Genomic DNA, 9,688 nt, shown 5'->3' on the forward strand with positions numbered 1-9,688 from the left:
ACATACGAACATTTATGTTCAGTCAGGAACAGCAGCATCATCACCATGAACCGATGGTCACATTCCCTATCACCACAATATATAGATGGATACAAGTCAAAAAAGTTTTTTTTACCTCTGTAGGGGGAAAAGAGCACACTCCATGTGTGTATCCCCAACGCGCGTTTCGGCGCTATGTGCCTTTCTCAAGGGGACTGCTCAAGTATCACAGATGGTCATTTAAATAGTGTCTTGCGTAAACACCGCGAGACGCTGGGGGTGGATGATACTAATCATGTGACTTGTCACCATGTGAACCACAACGCTACCCAGAGATGCCTCGCAACGGACCAGAAGTGACGCAGAGAGCATCGCCGTTACCCAGACACCGGACTCCGACGGCATCGCGGCTGATAGCCCATGGATGCCGAAGGGAAAACAGCGTGTGGGGACGACGATGCCCCTGCGTGCATGGTCCAGGTATACATAACACATATGTATGCAACGTCATCCGTTTGAACAGAGGCGGGACCACCCCCATGCAGACTAGGACTAAACTACGACAAGGGAAACATAACATTAACGCACACACTGCATATAATTGCCAAAAATCAATACACTTATAATGGAGAACACATAGATGATGAAGAACAAAAAAATGCATCTTTAACCCCTTTAAAGCCCATGACGTACTAATACGCGTCTGTGCCCTGGGATTTAAGAGCCTGACCCATATTAGTACGTCATAGCGATAGCGCGCGCACAGAGGTTGTGCGGGCGTGATCGCCGCCGGGTGTCAGCTGATTGTCACAGCTGACACCCGGTACTATGTGCAGGGAGCGGTCCCGCACCGCCCCCAGCACATTAACCCCTGCAATGCTGCGATCGAAGTCGATCACAGCATTGCGGAGGCAAGGGGAGGTGATCGGTATACTCACCTCCTCTTCCGGCCTCCAGCGCTGTCTGCCGCGGCTTCCCGGGTGTTGCCATGACGACCCGATGTCGTCATGACAACATCCGGGTCACCAGACAGCAGGAAGATTGTTTGGACATGCGCAGTGCATCATCAAACTATCTTCTCCCTGTCCAGCGCTGACTGCCTGCACGGCACAGGGATGGTGCTGCATCCCTATGCTGTGCAGGCGATCAGAATAAAAAAAGTGAAAGTCCCACAGTGGGACAAAGTAAAAAAGTGTAAAAACTCCCAGAAAGTGAAAAAAAAAGAAAAAAATAATAATCCACTAAAAATAAAAATATAATGTACCCATCAATAAATATTATTATGAAAAAAAACAAAAAAAAAAACAATAAAAGTACACATATTTGGTATCGCCGCGTCTGTAACGACCAGGCCTATAAAACTGTTCCACTAGTTAACCCCTTCAGTGAACACGGTAAAAAAATAAAAAACAAAGCAAAAAACAATGCTTTATCATCATACCGCCAAACAAAAAATGGAATAACACGCGATCAAAAAGACGAATATAAATAAAAATGGTACCGCTAAAAACGTCATCTTGTCCCGCAAAAAACAAGCCGCCATACAGCTCCATCATCCGAAAATTCAAAAAGCTACAGCTCTCAGAATAAAGCGATGCAAAAAAATAATTTTTTCTATAAAATAGCTTTTATTGTGTAAAAACGCCAAAACATAAAAAACAATATAAATGTGGTACCGCTGTAAACCTACTGACCCGAAGAATAAAGCTACCTTATCAATTTTACCACACCCGGAGCAGAATAAAAAAAAACAAAAAAAACAAATCCTGAATTGTTGGTTTTTGTTTATTCTGCCTCCCAAAAGCTGGAATAGAAAGCGATCAAAAAATGTCACATGCCTGAAAATGGCACCAATAACAACGTCAACTCATCCCGCAAAAAAAAAGCCGTCACATGACTGTCGGCCAAAATATGGCGATGCAAAAACTAGATTTTACAAAATATGTGTTTTTTAGTGTGTGACAGCTGTCAATCATAAAAACCCGATATGATTCTGGTATTGCTGTAATCGCACCGACCCGAAGAATAAAGTAATCTCATCACTTATACCGCACGAGGAACGGCGTAAAAAATAAACGCTAGGGCTGGGGATGTTTTTTTTTTTTTCAAAAGTAAAAAAAAAAAAACAAACAAAAAAAAAAGAAGATGACGATATGGCGACTAGTGTTGAACGCAAGTGCTCGCTACTTGAGTTTGCATCGGTTGCTCGGGTATGCACTGAGTATTGCGGGTGCTCGAGTCTCCGTCCAATATGCTTCACGGCCAAAAAAACCTCGCGGGGATGGCCTGCCATGCACGAGCGATCCCCGCATGGTTTTTTGGGGTGTCTAATAACCGTGAAACATGCGGGCGGGGACTCGAGCATTTCACTTGAGCACCCGTGATACATGGTGCATACCTGAGTACCCGATGCAAACTCAAGTAGCGAGCACTTGCGCTCAAGAGTAATGACAACTTATTCAATATGATGACCTAATGTTATCAAATTCTGTGTCGTACCTCTGGGTTCCAAATGTTCACTATACCCCTTAATAAAATCCTTGAGGGGTATAGTTTCCAAAATGGCGTCACTTGTGGGGGAGCTTCACAGTTTAGGCACATCAGGGGCTCTCCAAACGCGACATGGTGTCCGCTAACAAATTGAATGGAAAATCAGCTCAAATTGTTAGCGGACACCATGTTGCGTTTGGAGAGCCCGTGTGCCTAAACATTGGAGCTCCCCCACAAGTGACTCCATTTTGGAAACTAGACCACCCAAGGCACCTATCTAGATGCATAGTGAGCACTTGGAACCCCCAGGTGCTTCACAAATTGATTCGTAAAAATTAAAAAGTGGAGAAAAAAAAACTTTTTCATTTTTACGAATCAATTTGTGAAGCACCTAGGGGTTCCAAGTGCTCACTATGCATCTAGATAGGTGCCTTGGGGGGTCTAGTTTCCAAAATGGGGTCACTTGTGGGGGGTTTCCACTGTTTAGGCACATCAGGGGCTCTCCAAACGCAACATGGCATCCGCTAATTATTCAAGCAAATTTTACAATCAAAAAGTTAAATGGCGCTCCTTCACTTCCGAGCCCTGCCGTGCACCCAAACAGTGGTTTTTCCCCACATATGGGGTATCTGCGTGCCCAGAGGAAATTGCACAACAAATTTTGGGGTCCATTTTTTCCTGTTACCCCTGCGAAAATAAAAAAAATTGGGTCTAAAGTAACATTTTTGCGAAAAAAGTTAAATGTTCATTTTTTTTCTTCCACATTCCAAAAATTCCTGTGAAGCACCTGAAGGGTTAATAAAGTTCTTGAATGTGGTTTTGAGCACCTTGAGGGGTGCAGTTTTTAGAATGGTGTCACTTTTGGGTATTTTCTGTCATAAAGACCTCTCAAAGTGACTTCAAATGTGATGTGGTCCCTAAAAAAATGGTTTTGTAAATTTTGTTGGAAAAATGAGAAATTGCTGGTCAACTTTTAACCCTTATAGCTCCCTAACAAAAAAAAATTTTGGTTCCAAAATTGTGCTGATGTATAGCAGACATGTGGGAAATGTTATTCATTAACTGTTTTGTGTGACATATCTCTCTGATTTAAGGGCATAAAAATTCAAATTTTGAAAATTGCTAAATTTTCAAAATTTGCCAAATTTCCGTTTTTTTCACAAATAAATGCAAGTGATATCGAAGAAATTTTAACACAATCATGAAGCACAATATGTCACGAAAAAACAATCTCAGAATCAGGGGGATCCGTGGAAGCGTTCCAGAGTAATTACCTCATAAAGTGACAGTGGTCAGAATTGTAAAAATTGACCGGGTCATTAACGTGCAAACCACCCGCGGGGCTTAAGGGGTTAAGTGAAAGAAGAATACAACTTCCCTTTGCCTGTGGGAGAGGTTGGGGTTCTTCTGGCTCAAAAAATAGATTCTCTTTAAAAAACTGTCCGTCCTGCAAGAATGGAGACAGCGGATATAATACAGGACAGGAAAGGTGACTGGTATGATGGAAGGCTCACAGGGGGAAAGTTATAAAGCTGGGGTACATGGGGTAGCGCACCATGCAGCAGATTGAACTATCCTTTTAAAGGCAAAGATACAGCCTATTTCCAAGATCCTACCGCAATATGTAGTAGATCTAATAATAGTAATATTCGAAAATACCTCCAATTAGAAAACAGTATAGTTCTTCTGATTCACTATGTCACTTACCCTATGTGCAGGGCATTGTAGTAGCTTAGGTATCTATGGTCACGACCACTCATAGCGACAGTTGTTAGTGGTCGTAATCATGGATACCTAAACTACTACAATGCAGTGCACATGGGGTAAGCGACATAGCTAATCAGAAGAACAATACTACAATTTTAATTGGAGGTATTTGCTAATATTATTATTACACCTACTACATAGTGGGATAGGATCTTGGAGATGGGAATACCCCTTTTTTTAGGATACAGTTGATGCTTTACAGTCTTCCTAGGTGTATACTTACTAGTTTATCAATGGTGGGAAAATAAGTTACCAATCTGTGCAACACAAAAAAAGAAAAAAAAAAAAGCATTGAATCGGTGATTTGCATTTGTATAATAATGTGATAGCAGAGAGGTGCGGGCACCTGTAGCAGGCGGAGAAGCTTTCCACCGCCCCGTGCAGAGGGTTTCCCTCCAGCCACAGCTCTCTCAGCTCCAGGTTGTGGATCAGATCCAGCTCTTCAACTCTGCAAAGCGAAAAAAGAACATGTTCCCGTCACCAGCTACCACCAGAAAACACAGAGATTTGTTTGTTTCTCGCCTTCTTCCAAGAGCCACAAACCATTTTATTGTTCCGTCTATATGGCCTGGGTTTTTTTTTCCCAGGATGAGTATGGGCTTTCTATTCCTCCATTTTTGGGACTTGTAACTTTTTCTGTTGCGGGGGCTGGGTGAGGGTCTTTTTGTATTTTTATTCATACCATTTTGATCGATTGCTTTTTATTCCATTTTTGAGAAGTGCAGCGATCGAAAATTCAATTATTTTGATTTTAATTTTTTTAAACGGTTTACAATTTGGGTTCTTTATATTTTCATAGGATGGAGTTTTACGGATTCGATTTACCAATTTTTCTTTTTATTTTTTTTGAATTTCATTATTTTTTAATTGGGAAAAGCGAGACAAATGAAAATTATGGGTTTTAGTTTATTTATTCATTTTTAAATAAATTTTTACTTATTTTTGCCCTGGACTCTGCGACTGTTTGATCGCTTGTACTATACTGGGAACACAGATGTACAGAGATGGCAGGACGGGGGTCTTCAGGAGGCCACTGACTGCCACTATTACCCACCGGTACCCCACGATCGATGGCATATACGGGGTAATCGGAAAAGACGTCACGACGGCAGCAGACCCGATCCCTGCGCAAGGAGGCGACGTACCTCATTATAGGAGAGGTTCAGACTCTGCAGGTGCCGGGTCAGGTAGAAGAGATGAGCAAAACCAGTCAGCTTGGAGAGACGATGACAACTCAGGTCCAAAGACTGAAGCTACAAAAATATATATAGAGAATTTCACAAGCAGCCTATGGACAGGGGGGCGCTGGTTCTTACCCCATGTATCATTAGCCCAAGAGTGACAAAAAAGATTGTGGGGGTCCCCAAGGATCTCTAGTGGCATAGCCTAGTGTGGATCTGCTCAGGTCACAGATGGGGCTGTAATTAATAGTATTTATTATTAACTGAGGGCAACACTCCGAGATGATCTGCAGGACGACCTCTGCGGCTGCAGCGTGGGTCAGCGAAAGCACAATGTTGTCAGAAAGCAAATCTAAGGAAAGCAAATAATATTAGTGAGGAAGGGGCACTGCGCCGGCAGAGGAGAGAAGGCGAGGGGGCGCGGGCCGAGGAGAGAAGGCGAGGGGGCGCCGACAGAGGAGAGAAGGCGACGGGGCGCCGGCAGAGGAGAGAAGGCGAGGGGGCGCGGCCGGAGGAGAGAAGGCGGCGGGGCGCGGGCAGAGGAGAGAAGGCGACGGGGCGCCGGCAGAGGAGAGAAGGCGACGGGGCGCGGGCAGGGGAGAGAAGGCGAGGGGGCGCCGGCAGAGGAGAGAAGGCGGCGGGGCGCCGGCAGAGGAGAGAAGGCGACGGGGCGCCGGCAGAGGAGAGAAGGCGAGGGGGCGCGGGCCGAGGAGAGAAGGCGAGGGGGCGCCGGCAGAGGAGAGAAGGCGACGGGGCGCCGGCAGAGGAGAGGAGGCGACGGGGCGCCGGCAGAGGAGAGGAGGCGACGGGGCGCCGGCAGAGGAGAGAAGGCGAGGGGGCGCAGGCCGAGGAGAGAAGGCGAGGGGGCGCCGGCAGAGGAGAGAAGGCGACGGGGCGCCGGCAGAGGAGAGAAGGCGACGGGGCGCCGGCAGAGGAGAGAAGGCGACGGGGCGCCGGCAGAGGAGAGAAGGCGACGGGGCGCCGGCAGAGGAGAGAAGGCGACGGGGCGCGGCCGGAGGAGAGAAGGCGACGGGGCGCGGCCGGAGGAGAGAAGGCGACGGGGCGCGGCCAGAGGAGAGAAGGCGACGGGGCACAGGCCGAGGAGAGAAGGCGACGGGGCGGAGGCCGAGGAGAGAAGGCGACGGGGCGCGGCCGGAGGAGAGAAGGCGACGGGGCCGTGAGCAAAAATCAAAGCATACCCACACATAACCGCTATACAGTACCTACAACACACACCATATAGTGCCCACATAACCGCTATACAGTACCTACAGCACACACCATATAGTGCCCACACATAACCGCTATACAGTACCTACAGCACACACCATATAGTGCCCGCGCATAACCGCTATACAGTACCTACAACACACACCATATAGTGCCCACATAACCGCTATACAGTACCTACAGCACACACCATATAGTGCCCACACATAACCGCTATACAGTACCTACAGCACACACCATATAGTGCCCGCGCATAACCACTATACAGTACCTACAGCACACACCATATAGTGCCCGCACATAACCGCTATACAGCACCTACAGCACACACCATATAGTGCCCGCGCATAACCGCTATACAGCACACGCCATATCGTGCCCGCGCATAACCGCTATACAGCACACGCCATATCGTGCCCACGCATAACCGCTATACAGCACACGCCATATCATGCCCACGCATTACCGCTATACAGCACCCACAGCACACGCCATATAGTACCCACGCATTACCGCTATACAGCAAACGCCATATAGTGCCCACCCATAACCGCTATACAGCACCTACAACACACGCCATATAGTGCCCACACATAACCGCTATACAGCACCTACAACACACGCCATATAGTGCCCACGCATAACCGCTATACAGCACACGCCATATAGTGCCCACGCATAACCGCTATACAGCACCTACAGCACACGCCATATAGTGCCCACGCATAACCGCTATACAGCACACACCATATAGTGCCCACGCATAACCGCTATACAGCACACACCATATAGTGCCCAGGCATTACCGCTATACAGTACCTACAGCACACACCATATAGTGCCCACGCATAACCGCTATACAGCACACACCATATAGTGCCCACGCATAACCGCTATACAGCACACACCATATAGTGCCCACGCATAACCGCTATACAGCACCTATAGCACACACCATATAGTGCCCACGCATAACCGCTATACAGCACCTAGAGCACACACCATAGTGCCCACGCATAACCGCTATACAGCACGTACAGCACACACCATATAGTGCCCACGCATAACCGCTATACAGCACCTACAGCACACACCATATAGTGCCCACGCATAACCGCTATACAGCACACATCATATAGTGCCCACGCATAACCGCTATACAGCACACACCATATAGTGCCCACGCATAACCGCTATACAGCACACACCATATAGTGCCCACGCATAACCGCTATACAGCACACACCATATAGTGCCCACACATAACCGCTATACAGCACACACCATATAGTGCCCACGCATAACCGCTATATAGCACACACCATATCGTGCCCACGCATAACCACTATACAGCACCTACAGCACACACCATATCGTGCCCACGCATAACCGCTATACAGCACCTACAGCACACACCATATCGTGCCCACGCATAACCGCTATACAGCACACACCATATAGTGCCCACGCATAACCGCTATACAGCACACACCATATAGTGCCCACACATTACCGCTATACAGTGCCTACAACACACACCATATAGTGCCCACACATTACCGCTATACAGTGCCTACAGCACACACCATATAGCGCCCACGCATAACCGCTATACAGCACACGCCATATAGTGCCCACACATAACGGCTATACAGCACCTACAGCACACACCATATAGTGCCCACGCATAACCGCTATACAGCACCTACAACACACACCATATAGTGCCCACGCATAACCGCTATACAGCACACACCATATAGTGCCCACGCATAACCGCTATACAGCACACACCATATAGTGCTCACACATAACCGCTATACAGCACACACCATATAGTGCTCACACATAACCGCTATACAGCACCTACAGCACACACCATATAGTGCTCACACATAACCGCTATACAGCACCTACAGCACACATCATATAGTGCCCACACATTACCGCTATACAGTACCTACAACACACATCATATAGTGCCCACACATTACCGCTATACAGCACCTACAACACACACCATATAGTGCCCACGCATAACCGCTATACAGCACACACCATATAGTGACCACGCATAACCGCTATACAGCACCTACAGCACACACCATATAGTGCTCACACATAACCGCTATACAGCACCTACAGCACACACCATATAGTGCTCACACATAACCGCTATACAGCACCTACAGCACACATCATATAGTGCCCTCACATTACCGCTATACAGTACCTACAACACACATCATATAGCGCCCACACATTACCGCTATACAGCACCTACAACATGCATCATATAGCGCCCACACATTACCGCTATACAGCACCTACAACACACATCATATAGCGCCCACACAAGTTCTCAGTGTGGATTGTCACTGCTAATTTCACTTAATGGTTTGCAAAGAGTGAAATCTGTGGCCAAATCTGCAGTTAAGTTTTGCACAGATTTTGGTGCAGATTTTCTGTCCCATTTACAGAGGCTTTATGACAGTTATTGCTTCTGTTATAAACTGTGGACACAGCTCAGGTGTGAACAGAGGGCAATGTGATGAGAGCTGCTGGGCGGTGATGTCATTCCTGTCCTGCAGCCAGATATTATCCGCCTCTGATTGGTAGAATTAGAAGCCCCCCTCATTCCTTTCCTCTGCTGAATGCGGCCCTTGTCCCCCTCATTACCGCGCTCGTCCCCCCTCATTACCGTGCTCGTCCCCTCGGCCCGTCCCGCTCCTTCGCTTATTGTGCTGATGACTCCCGCGCTCTGGATTTCTGCCAGCACTAATGTTGTATCTCCTCCATCCCCCTCATCGGCAGGTGGAAGACCCCAGCCAGCCCAACAACGAGGGTCTCACAGCCCCCCACACCGCCGTGTGCGCCGGCCACACCGAGATCGTCCAGTTCCTCGTACAGTTCGGAGTGAAGGTAAACGCAGCAGACAGCGCCGGCTGCTGCCCCGAATATCGGCTCGCATTAAAGGGGTCGACAGAACCCCCCATCCCTTGTTAGAGGCCTGAGAGCACTTATTAAGCACTACCCCGCCC

This window comes from Phyllobates terribilis, unplaced genomic scaffold (assembly GCF_046119375.1).
Source record: "Phyllobates terribilis strain yellow unplaced genomic scaffold, ASM4611937v1 Scaffold_256__1_contigs__length_2794641, whole genome shotgun sequence".
NCBI lineage: Eukaryota > Metazoa > Chordata > Amphibia > Anura > Dendrobatidae > Phyllobates > Phyllobates terribilis.